The sequence below is a fragment of the Manis pentadactyla genome, chromosome 10, assembly GCF_030020395.1.
Source record: "Manis pentadactyla isolate mManPen7 chromosome 10, mManPen7.hap1, whole genome shotgun sequence".
NCBI classification, from domain to species: Eukaryota; Metazoa; Chordata; class Mammalia; order Pholidota; family Manidae; genus Manis; species Manis pentadactyla.
This window is the reverse complement of record NC_080028.1, coordinates 4,419,399-4,432,758: the sequence shown is the minus strand read 5'-3', so window position 1 is coordinate 4,432,758 and position 13,360 is coordinate 4,419,399.

The following is a 13,360-nucleotide window of genomic DNA, read 5'->3' as shown; positions in this document are numbered from 1 at the left end:
CAGGGAGGGCGAAACTGTCTGCAGCATGTGTGGTTGTAAGGGCCTGATGACTCTGGGAGAGTAACAAAAGAGTAAATTATTTTTCCTGCCATGAGTGGAAAAAACACTAAGTCTAAAATTCTCCATCAGAAAATGGAGAAGTAGTGTGTTCAGTGAGGAGAAACTAGGGTCACTTACGCTCTGCCTTCTACCCTCTCATCCCAGCTTTGACCCCAGCCGCTGTGGCCACCTGGCTGTAGCCTGCTGCACCTGGCCTCGCTGTGGCCCAGGGCTGCCGTGACACTGCAGGGTGGGACACCTGCAATCTGCCCAGCATTCATGCACCCACAACTGAGAAATGAACGTTAGCATCCCACAGGACAAGTCTTTGGCCATGGGCCAAGGCACTGTGGACAATCGCTCCCTCTTTGTCCCGGGTGGCTCCATCTGAGGCACATTCCGCACACTACTAGAAGGTACGAGGGGATTGGGCCTGTGATGGTTTATTTTATGTGTCAACTTGGAGAGTGTTTTTGGATGAGGTTAACATTAAAGTGGTGAACTGTGGGTAAAGCAGAGTGCCCTCCGTAACATAGGTGGGCCTCATCCAAGCAGTTAAAAGTCCTGCAGAGAACAAGGACTGACCTCCCCAAACAAGAAGGAATTCTCAGGAAGATGACCTTCAGACTTCATCTATACCTTCAGCTCTCCTGGGTCTTGAGCCCACTGGCCCACAATGCAGATACTGGACTTTCTAGCCTCTGTAATTGCAAGAGCCAATTCCTTGTAAGTCTCTTGGTTCTGCTTCTCTGGAGAACTGAGTGCAGACCTCCACTGAACAACCTGAGGATACACTCTTCTCCTGGCTTTCCTCCTTATGTGTTAACACTCTCGATCTCTGGAAACACTTCCCAAAATAACTAGGTATGTGCACACCCTTGTCTCAGGCTGGCTTTCCAGGGCCTCCCCAGCCAGGATAGAATGTTTGCCTATGTACCCCTGTGGGCGATCAATACACAAGCACATTCACAGCTCAGAGATAGCCTTAAGGGTTTTCTATTTCGAAGCATTCTAAGACCTCGAACACTGGCATGGATGCTAACGTGTAATGGACAAATGCTGCGGGATATCCCCACTTCCCTGGCGGGACTGAACTTCCCTCCATCAAAGAATGACATCCTTGTGTACCCCCCAGGTTGCTCAGCATATGGGAAATTTGCAAAAAATGCTTGCTGAACTGGAATATTGTGTTTTAAAAATTTCCCAGGTGTCATCCTGATGTAGATACACTGTGGACTCTCCTACTGTGCAAACATGGTGCTATCTGGTGACTCCAAATACAAAGGATTTGGCTAAGTTCTTCAGCTCTGGCGTCACATGGGCATGGCCTCAAGCCTCAGTTCCTCCATACCAGGCTGTGCCACACCCTGATTGCTCACAGAAGGAATATAATTAGATTTTTCTGCTGAGAGAAAGAATGTCCACCTAGAATTCCCTTCCCAGCTAAATGTCAGTACAAGGGAGAAGTTTTTTTCTGTAACTAAAGGATTAGCACTATAAATATTTTCACAGAAACACTACAAGATTTATTTCAGAAAGAAAACATTTGAAGGGAAGAAATGTGAACAAATTGGCAATCATGTGGCAAACAATCAACATTATTAATGTGAATATAAAAATGAGGTGGAATAAAATAACTGACAATAATGACATATCAAATTGGGGGGGTTGGATTAAAGCATTTTAGGTCTTGGTGTTACTCAAGACGAGAGGAGAGGAGAGATACTGATTAACTTCAGGCAAGTCAAAAATGAATGTTAAATATGGAAATAGAACAAAACCCCAAACTTGTGGAGTGGGTGGAAGTGGAGGAATGGATATAATGAAAATGCAATCAATACAAAAGAAGACAAGAGTTTAAAAAAAAAATCAAATAGAAAACATGTAAAGGGAAATGGACTGGGGAGGATGGGTGGGAAGGGAGGGATAAGGGGAAAAAGGGGAATTATGATTAGCACACATAACATGGTGGGGTGGCACGGGGAAGGCAGTACAGCACAGAGAAGACAAGTAGTGACTCCATAGCATCTTCCTACGCTGATGGACAGTGACTGTAATGGGGTATGTGGTGGGGACTTGATAATGGGGGAAATCTAGTAACCACAATGTTGCTCATGTAATTGTATATTAATGATACCAAAATTAAAAAGATAATAAATAAATAATTAAGAAAACATGCACAGTAGAAAGTATAAAAGTTGATGGTAGAAATGAATGCATATGTATGTCTATAGCCCCCGTGTAACTGTAAATAGACTAAGGTTACCACTGCAAAACTGAGTCAGAGACGGGACAGAGGTAAGAAGAATGCACTTACATGAACCCACCTAAAACCAAAGTACCTAGAAAGACTGAGACTAAAAGGGTGGTAGGGGGGAAGGTTTACAAGGCAAAGATTAACCAAAAAAAAGCTGGTGCAGTTACCTTGGTATCAGAAAAAACTAGAAGACAGAAAATATCTTAGGGATAATTTTTTCATGAAGGTACAAAAATTTGTAATCTCTTTTGACCTACCAACATATTCATCAAATATATAAACCAAAATTTTCCAGAATTACAAGGAGAAATGGACAGATCCACAAAGTTGGAGAATATACCATATTTCCAAGAACGTATCTGTAAAAACTGACCATATGCTAAGTTCTAATATAAGACTCAACAAATACCAAAAAGAGATACAGTAAAACCAATTCCTGAACTCAATTTCACAAAAATAGAAATCAGTAACAAAAATTAACAAAAAATGGCCATATCATTAGAATTTTTTAAAACAAACTTCAAAATGACTATGACTCAAACTTCAAAAAAGAACTCAGAAACTATAATAATTTAGGATTGAGCAGTATTTTGAACATCCCCTTACTGTGCCATTCCACCCCACCCTGACCAATGCTGTTTAGACAAAATACACACACAGTGTACTGGAACTGAAGAAACAAAACTGTCATTATTTGCAGAAGACTCCAATACTGAAAACTAAAGAGAATCAAAGACAAACCTCTGGTAGAGGAGAGATCAGTAAGGTTGCAGGATTTAAGGTGAATATCCAAAAATCAATTATGTGTCTACATGTCTATAACAAATAGCTGGAAAGTGTAATTTTTAAAGAGGTACAATTTACCATAGTTACAAAGTATTTAAGGTATCTAGGAATAAATCAAAAAGGTGTGTAAAATCATAAAACTTTTTGAAAAACATAAATGGATGAGAAAGCATGATATTTTAAAGACGAGAATTCTCCTCAACTAATATAAAATGTTAATATTAAATGCAATTTCACACAAAATCTCAATAGGGTTTTTTGAAGAACTAATTCCAAATGTGTGGAAAGCAAAGAGCCAAAAGAACCAAGAATGCTTTGAATAATGTGGGAGACTTGCTTTGTTAGCCATCAAGACTTATTACAAAGCTACTATAATCAAGCTATTGGTGCTGAAATAAATGTGAATCAGAACAGAGAGTGACAAAACATATTCATGTGAATATGAAAACATGATACATGATAAGCTGGCATTACAAAAGTAAAAGGATTTAATAAATGGGGTTTGACACACACCGTTTTCTCTACAAAAAAATTAAAAGTCGAACTGCTTCCTATTAGTCACAAAAATAAATCTAGACTTAAAAGGGAACAGCCAAACTTGAAATAAAAGAAAATAGAAGAATCAAAAGAAAGTAGGAAAGAAAAACAGCAAAATCTGAATTGAAGAAAAAAATAGAAGTAGATTACTCTTAGAATCTTGAGGTAAGAAAGAGCTTAAAATGCAAAAACTCAAACCATAATGGAAAAGGTTGTTAAGTTTGACTACATAAAAAAAAATTTTAACTTTGTTACAACAAAAGTCACCACAGCAGACGGAAGAGCTGGGCTACAAAGTAGAAGACATTTGCAATACATCCAAATGTATCAAGAATTTCTATGATGAATAAGAAAAAAACCAAGGATTCCATCAGAAAAATGGGGGAAAATATGAATAGGCCCTCGACAGAAGAGGAAACCAAAGGCTAAAAAAAGATGCTCAATCTCATTAGTAATCAGGGAAATGCAAATCAAACTAATGAGGTTCTCTTCCACACCCACCTGATTGGAAAAATATTTCAACTGAACAAATCCAAGTTTGGGTGAAAATGTGGAAGAACAGAACCTCTGACACATTACTTAAGGGGTGGGACAAAGACCTGGTGAAGCTGCTGACATCATCAAGCAGAGCTGAAGGAATAACCCACGAATTCTACAACTACATATACAGTTAAATTGTTCCACAAGGCTGTATCATAGGACACTGATTACAATCGTCAGTAATGGTGAAAATCTGACAATGGATAAACTGAGGTATACTTACTCACTGGACTGCAGCTATGATGAACAAATTACAGAACAATATCTGGAATATTCCAAGGTGTCTGATGGCATCATCAGTGTTCTCATGATCGTTTTCAGCACCTTAAAAGCATAAAGTTCAGTGCAAAACAATCAAGTGACTAAAGTTATGTAGATTGCTATAATTTATATAAAGTTTCAAGTTATGTTGTCAATGTTGTAAGACATATTTATGGATAATGTGTAATAGTATTATAAAATTATGAAAACCTACATGGTAATTATAAACAGAATTCAGGATGTTATCAGGGAGGAGGAAGGAGAATCATATCAGGAAGGAGAACAGGGAGAGATTCATTTGTATATGCAGTTTAATTTCTTAATCTGGATACAGAGTCCATGGAATCTCTTTATCTTGTCCTCCCTATGTCATTATAAACTGAATATTTCATGTTTTAAAAAGAAGTGTAATGAGGATCTGCAAAAAAGGGACTTCCTCACACTGCTGGTTGGAATATAATTTGGAAAAGAGACTTTGGGGAGTAAGTAACTTAGCAACACCTACTAAAGTTTACATGTCTGGGACCCAGTAATTCCACTTCCAGGAGCCTATCCTAGAAAATCTCTCCTGCATGTGAACACAAAGGCTTTGATAAGGATGTTTGGTGAACCGCTATTTATAATAACTGACAGAAACTCTTGTTTCTAAATGTCCATCAGTAACAACTCTTGACATTTAATGAGTGCAGGCCACACACTAGTCACTGTGCAGGGGAATTAATGAATAAATAGGAATAGAATAGATAACTAAAAAATATACTGTTAAAATGACAACTAGGACCTAAATATAACAATATGATACACCTCAAAAAGTACACTTAAAAAGGTTAAGCACCAAAGGGTACACACAGTATGAATTTTTAATTCATAAAATGATATCAGGAAAAATTCTGTGAAGGTGGTAGAGCAGGAAGCACCAGGATTTGTCTCCCCATCTACACAGTGACTGAACTGGCCAAATCTAGCTAAGGAAACTATTTTGGAACTTTGGAGTCCATTGAAGGCTTGCAACTTCTAGGAGAAGGCTTGGACAGTAAATTGTGGTTAATTTTGGCCAATTTCAGCTCTTTATCCAGTAGTAGCTACCCACCCCCAACTCACAGGGCTGTGTTCCTGGAGCAGTTGCACAAAGCTGGTGGGCAAAAAGGACCAAAAAGGACCCTGTCTCCCAAATACCAGTGGTCCGAGTTCTGGTCACTGCTGATTCTGATCACAGAGGTGGAGAAAGAGGCAGGAAGCCATGGTTGCTGCCCCTTGCCCTCGGACTAATGACCTCCAGAGGTTTTAAAGGGCCAGTGCCCTTTTTCCCTGCTCCAGTTTTCTTTTTTCCCTTTTGAGAACTAGACATTAAAGACAAGGACATTAAAAAATAACTGCATATGAGGAGAAAACTAGAAAGTGACCATGCATGCCTAGAGAAAGGCTCAGAAAAGACCCGAGAAGACCTTAAGTTTATATCTCAGGCTGATCTTCAACACAAAGACAGCCTCTTAACACACAAACCAACCAGTAAACTCTGGGGAAGGGGGAGAATCTGATTTTCTGAGTTACCACATTGTTAGATTCAAATGTCTGGTTTTCAACAAAAAACCCACAAGGCATAAAAGCAGGCAAGAAAAGCCCCTTTGAAGAAGAAAAAAATTATCAGAAACTATCCCTGAAAAGACCTTAAAAAGTCTACCAAAGACTTTAAAACAACTGTTTTCAAGATGCTCAGAGAACTAAAGGGAAGTGTGAGGTAAGTCAAGATGATGTATAAACAAAATGGAAAACAATAAAGGAATGGAAAACCTAAAAAGAAACCAAAGAGAAATTCTGGAGCTGAAAAGTATAAATAACTGAGATGAAAAATTCACTGCAAGGATTCAAATACAGATTTGAGCAGGCAGAAGAAAGAATCTGTGAACTTGAATATAGGACACTAGAAATGGTCATGTTTGAGGAACAAGAAGATTGAAAAACGAACAGAGCCTAACGGACATGTAGGACACCACCAAGCAGGTCAACACACACACTGTGGGATTCCCAGAATACAGAGAGAAAGGGACAGAGAGAGATCTGAAGAAATAATGATTGACTAAATTTGATGGAAGACATGAATAGAAACATTCAAGAAGCTCAATGAACTCCAAGGAAGACGGACTCCAAGGAAGATGAACTCAGAGAGACCCACCAAACACAATCTAATCCAATTTTTTTAAAGACAATGACTAAGAGTGAATCTTGAAAGCAGCAAGAGAGAAGCAAATTGTTACATACATGGGATTTTCAATAGAATTATCCAATTTCTTATCAGAAAACTTGGAGGCTATAAGGCAGGAGACAATATATTCAAAGGGCTAAGAGAAAAAAAAGTCTGTCAACCAAGAATCCTGTTGTCTGGCAAAACTGTCCTCCAAAAGTAGGGGAGAAATTAAGACATTCCCAGATAAACAAAAGTTGAGGGAGCTTCTTATGAGTAGACCTGCCCTCCGAGAAAAGCTCAAGGGTAGCCTTGCTGGTGAAATGAAAGCACTTGTGATAGTAAGCAGAGAAAAGGAGGGAAACAGCCAGAAGAGGAAACAAGAAAACTCAGGATGTAAAGATGTTTTATGGTTTTCACTAATTAAGCTTTTTAATTTTATTTTAATTATTTTTTAGTTTTATTATTTTTATTTTGATATCGTTAATGTGCAATTACTTGAACATTATGATTACTAGACTCCCCCTATTATTAAGTCCCCCCACATACCCCATTACAGTCACTGCACTAATTAAGTTTTTTAACTCGAAGTTTAATATAGAGAAAAGTTTACAAATCACAAGGGTAGTGCTTAACTAATTATCATCAGAAAGGAAAAATATCCACATGACACCCTTCCAGATCAAGAAATACATCATTCTCTTCATCTTCTTTTGTATTTTAAAATACTGACTGATAGCATGTATTATCCGCTAGAAAATATAAACACCAACAAATGAGAAAGCAAAAACATAATGGGGGGAAGAATATTCTGTTTCCTGGGCCCACTGTAATAGGATGAATAAAGGCCATCCAAAGATATCAAGACTTAATCCCAGGAAATTGTAAATGTTACTTTCTTTGGAAAGTCTTTGCACATACAAGTAAATTAAGGATCTGGAGATGAGGATAATCCAGGTGAGTCCTAAATGCCATCACAGCATCCCTACAAGAGCATGGAAAAGGACATCCAGAGGAGGTGATGTGAGGGAGGCAGTGACCAGAGTGACGCAGCCACGAGCTCAGGAACGCTGGGGCAGCAATCACAAGCTGGAAGAGGCTCAGGGTGCGTTCTCCCCTAAAGCCTAGACGTAATTTGTTATTGTAACCCTAAGAAACTATTACATGACTAAAGTATAAAAGGATTACCAATTTATTTTATAATTGTTTTGGATTTCTTATTAATTTGACTTGAATTTGTTAACTAGGACCCTCTTTTTCCCAGTATCGAGGTACCTGGGGAGTGTAATTGTTGTTTCCAATGTGGTATCATCTCGTATAAAGGTTCTGTGTACAAATAAACTCACGCAAATCTTGGTTACTTTAAATGACTTATGCTTTCCAGTAGATACTTCTCAGGAAGTGTAAGTAATACTAAGTATCATAACTTCACAGCTCCCTTAATATAATAAGGTGCTTCTCAAGGTCCAAAACCAGGCAGAGAGCATATCCCAAATCTATTTCACCATGTATACCTTGTACTTTAGAGCATTTCTCAGCACTGATACTCTTCTTGGTGTTTGCTGGTAAATGCTAAAGGGCAGCAAAGACAGGATAGTCTTGAGAGAGACTTCACTGGGGCCAGGAAGTGGCTATGATGAAGTACCCCTGCCCCACCGAACCAGTCATTTCTGTCGTAACCAGAGCGATGGCGTCCTCCAGGCCCCTCAGTTCTTTCATCTGGGTAGGAATGAATTCACATGGCACAATATTCTCCAAACCCAGCCTATCTGGTTTTTGCTAACACCTTATTCTGATGAACTATTCTCTTAGATTTTTATCGTCAATGAAGCCAGATAGCTTTCTCTTACCAAGTAAACTCTTTCAAGTGATTATGTTAGTTTCCTGCTATAATTACCTCAAACTTGGTGGCTTAAAACAAAATAAATTTTCTTTCACAATTCTAGTAAGGACACACTCCCTCCAAAGGCCGTGAGGGAGCATTCTCGGCCAGCATCTGGTAGCACCAACCGTTCCTTGGCTTGTAGCTACAAACCCCATTTTCTTCTTCCATCTACACAAGGTCCTCTTCTCCTTTTCCTTCTGATAAAGCCATCTTGTTATTGCACTTAGGGGCCACCCAGAAATATCTCATCTCAAAGTCTTTCATTATATTTGCAAAGACCCTTTTTTCAAATAGTCACATTCACAGGTTCCAGGGGTTAGGACATGGACGTATCTTTTGAGAGCCACTATTCAACCCACTACAACCCTTGAAGAGATATATTGGGGTCAGTCTGTCACCAAAATCATCTCTGGCTAATAATAGAAGTTTAGATCTGCAAAGTTGAGGGCTTGATCTTGGACAATAAATTCATTTGGTGGTACCCTTCTGCTCCAATATGAACCATCCTCTTTCAATTGAAACATCAGTAGAAGTCATTATTATTTCCATTTCACAGCTAGGTTTCAAAAAAAAATTGAGTAAACTTCCAAGGTCATACAGCTAACAAGGAGAGACCTATAATTCAAACTGTAGTCTTTCTGATTATGAAATTATACTCTCAATTCTATCCCACTTTCTTCCAGGAGTATTACAAAGCCCTTTTTACTTCTGAGCCATACAGAATGTAATAGATGATAAACATGAGATGAGATGTCTCCAAATATGTGAAAAAAAGTTGGTCCTCTTGAGTTTTCCCTTTTCTAGTCTTACGTCTTGATTCCTACAGCCATCACTTAGATGGCAAGGCCTGTCCCCTTGTTAGATCCTCAAAGTCTGTTGCATTTTGTCTGTATTCTCTAAAGAATGCCTCCCAGAGCTGAGTAATCACAAAAACTAATTTTTATCAAGCACTTATGTGCCAAGCCACATTCTAAGCATTTCAGTTTTACTCCTTCAATTTAATCTCAACAACCCCATCAGATACGTAACTATTATAATTCCCCATTTTGGAACTATGTAAACAGCCACGAAAGCTCTTACTCAAGGTCACAAAACTATAGAATGATAGCCAACGGTAAAATGCAGGCAGCCCATCTCCAGAACCCTGCATTTTTACCCTCCTTGTGCCTGCTCTAAGTGTGGTCTCAACTGTTCACAGCAGGCAAATACCACCTTCCTGTTTTAAATATTACACTCCAAGCAATGCAATCCAAGGTCACACACGGCAGTCACATCGTGTGTGGGCATTTGTACATTGCTAAATGCATTCGCATTTATTCCCCTCCTCTTCCTTACCAAAAGGGTCCACTGAAGTCACAAACCTGATGAAAATGTATGTGGCAGTGGGGGAGGTGGGGTAAGGTGGGTACAGGGTGGCAGGGAAGGGGAAGACAGGCAGAAAGAAAGAGGGGGCCAGGCACAAACAGAAGCAGATGAGGAATCAAAGGGGTAAAGCAACAAGCAGGTCAAGACAAAGAAGTAATGACAAAACCAAGTGCAGAGGACTGTAGGCTGGCTTATGACAAACCTCACTAGTAACTGCGCTCCCATCACGTTACTACTGAGTCCTTACAGGTCAGACACCACACTCAACAGCACCTACAGAAGTGTTCAGAAACAGCAGTCCTCGAAAACTGTTAATCACTTGTAGGTATAAGCAACCAGGAAGGAGAAAAGGGTCATGTTCCAAATGTTTGGACATGGAGGGGAGCAGAACAACAAGCTGGATCTCCTCTAAGACATGGGAAATCTGCTCCTGTTAAGTTTCCATACTTTCTTCTCCAAAACCTGTACACCTTTAATACTTGATGCCTCTATGTCCTGTTCCCAAGGGTCCATTGCCACTCCCCACTTCCTCCCATTTACTTAAAACCCATTCATCCTTGGAGGTCGATGCTGTGAATACTTTCCTGATCACTTCCGTTTGCTGTCATTTCTCTGTCCTTGGAACTTGGAACAACTCTTGCTTCTGCCTTCATTGCCCATGATATCTCTTGGTGGTTTTCCTTTATTATTTAATTCTTGTCAGCTAATTTTATTCCCAGAAAAGTGATACAATATGCTACTTTATACAATTCACGTTATCTTGAACAGGTTTTTTAAACATACTATATACTGTCTTTTTAGTGACTAATGCCTCAAGAGAAAATAACAACTCTAGAAAATTTAGCCAGCAGTTTTAATACTTCTGCACTGAAGCCTGAAATATGAAAAAAAAGTTATAAAATGTTTTGAGTGCCCAGTGTATTGGAATCTGCAGGACAAAATAAGTCATGCACTGCTCAAAGTCTCAAGAAAATCCAGCTGAATCCCAGTTTGACAGTTAGCTTTTTGTTATGAAGTCAAATGTACTGAGATTGGATGGACCTGCTTCAGAATTTATGAAGGGGCAAAGGTAGTCCATGATCTCTGGGCAATGTTTCGAAAGCTTACCGAAAATCATAAATTTTATCCATAAAACTGCTTCAGCTAAAGCATCCCAGCTCTCTTTTAGCTGGAATTACAAGAACTCAGTGCAATTATATTATTTATGGTAGGGAGGCTGTCTTGCCAGTGGGTTTCAGCCCCGGGCAAGTTCACTATGGACTCAATGTGACCAAAGAAGTGACAGTAGAATGTTCTTGGGGTGAAAGGGTTATACCCAACTTTATTTACACGGTGGCAGGTCAGTCACTAGAATCCCATTCACTCAGAGCGAGTCTGCACGCAGCAATCTGGTCTCTGCCTCTGGGCGTCTCTCCCTGCACAGCCGTCCCAGTCTATGTCCTCAGCGCTGCCACCACTCCAGCCTCTGCTCTGCTCTCCTGCAGCCATGCCACCGTGTCGCCCAGAGCACTGGGCGGAGCTCTTTATATAGAGTCAATAACAGTGTATTGCCCACATGTGTGTAGTGAGCTAGCCAACCAGGGCCAGATGAGGAACCTGGGCCAGCTGAAACTGGAACCTTCATTTTATCCACAGAGGCCAAAACCTCTGAATCTCAGTTACATTTTGGTTAGTAAAGGGAACCTGAACTATCATTTTGCTTAGCCATAGCAAGATAAATATCGTATTATTGCAAGAATAAAAGTTATTTTAACTTGCCACATTTCCATGCTGAATATATGAAAGTCTATCACTATCTAAACTGTCCCTTATATGGTAACAACCTAGATGTTATATATTATATAGCATGTTGACTAGTGTTCACACTCTGATGTCAAAATCAAAAATTAACATTCAACTTCTAAAAAGGCACTAGAAAGTTTGGAAAGAATTAACTTAATACAGACACAACCAAATATAAAGATTCACAAGCTATTGGTCAGAAGGGAGCTCAGAAATGTTTCTCTCAATTAAGAAAAAGGAGAAGGGCTCGTTCCTCTGGTAACTAGTTGCCTGCCTATTTTGTATTGTAAGGATGGTGAAGCAAGAGGTGAAACTGAGGGTTGGGGGGTGGAATAGGGAGCCCATGGCTAGAAACGTTTAAGTGATGAAAGTTTAGAACAGCTCCTGTTTAGGTATGGAAAAGCCGACCTGGCCCAGCTGAAAGAGATGAGGGGCCACCTGGGGTTTGGCACCCAAAATCTGTGGAGTCACCAACAGTAGGCGTTAAATGTTTGTTTAAAGGGCCTGTGCAAAGGGATGCCTGCCTGGAAGTGAGGCCTGGGCTCTGGCACTAAACTGGATGGCTTTGGCGAGTCATGTTATCACTCTGAAGGGTCTGTACCATACTTTCTCTTTTCGTTGGTAAAAGCAAAAACACTGAAGAGTGCGCCACTGATGACCTCTCTTTTTACAACACACTAGGTCTAACGTTCTCTGACTAGTTACCCATACAGTTCACGTTACTCCAACGAGTACACAGGGCCAGTGCGAAAGATAGACATCTAACAGTTCCCTAGCCGGCTGTTTCACATCCATCCTCAGAAAAAGAACAAACACCTGGCAACATCGATGTTTTGTATTTTTGTCTCAAGGGAAACAAACATAAATCTGATTTTATCTTAAATGTTCAACGCCAGGGCCACCTTTTTTTTTTAAACCCTTACGTGTGCAACCTAGTCTCTCGATGAGAAGACCTTAACGTTACGGTCCATGGAGGGGCTTTTAGGAAGCAGTCGTTAACACCCTGAAATTATATGCAAACTGGTTTTCTACATGCATGGACGCATGAAGAAACTTTCCTTAGCCTTTCAAGTATAACCCTTCCCCCACCAAAATGGTTTAAGAACCATTGCTCTAGGAATGTTCCTTTACTGATGTGAGTTTCCTAATTTGTTAATAATGGGTGTAACTGCCAGTTCTTATGGCTAATATTCTCACTAACCGCTAGCTAAGGAGTGTTGGGCAGAATGGAATTGCTTTGCACAGCGTAACCCACTACTGTCCCGTGAGGGGTACTACACCGCAGTATTTGGAATATATCCTGTAGTATTCAAACAAAAGCACAGGAACACAGATCCTCACACTGAACACACGTGTTGTTTCTTTCAGAAACGCGTTTGCAGACCGTCGTTGACCCTAACTAGGTGCGTGATTTGGGGTGGGTCACTTCGCCTCTTGGCCACTCTCCGCGGAAACGCGAGCTGGCTGTCGCCTGGTCCGCCTTTCCTCATCCACACAGAGGCTGCCCCACCTCGCTCCGCAAACCCGGGCCTTCCTGACCTCGCCGCAGCCGGGCACGCCGCGGGCGCTCGGGCAGGGGTAGCCGTCGGGACGCGGTGGCGGCGCCGAGCTCCCGACGATACGCTCTCCCAAATTCACTCACGTTTCCCGGACGCCTGTCTCGTCTCATCCCGCAGGGAACCACCCGCAGCCCAGGGCACTCTCGCGGCCTGATGCGCGAGGCAAA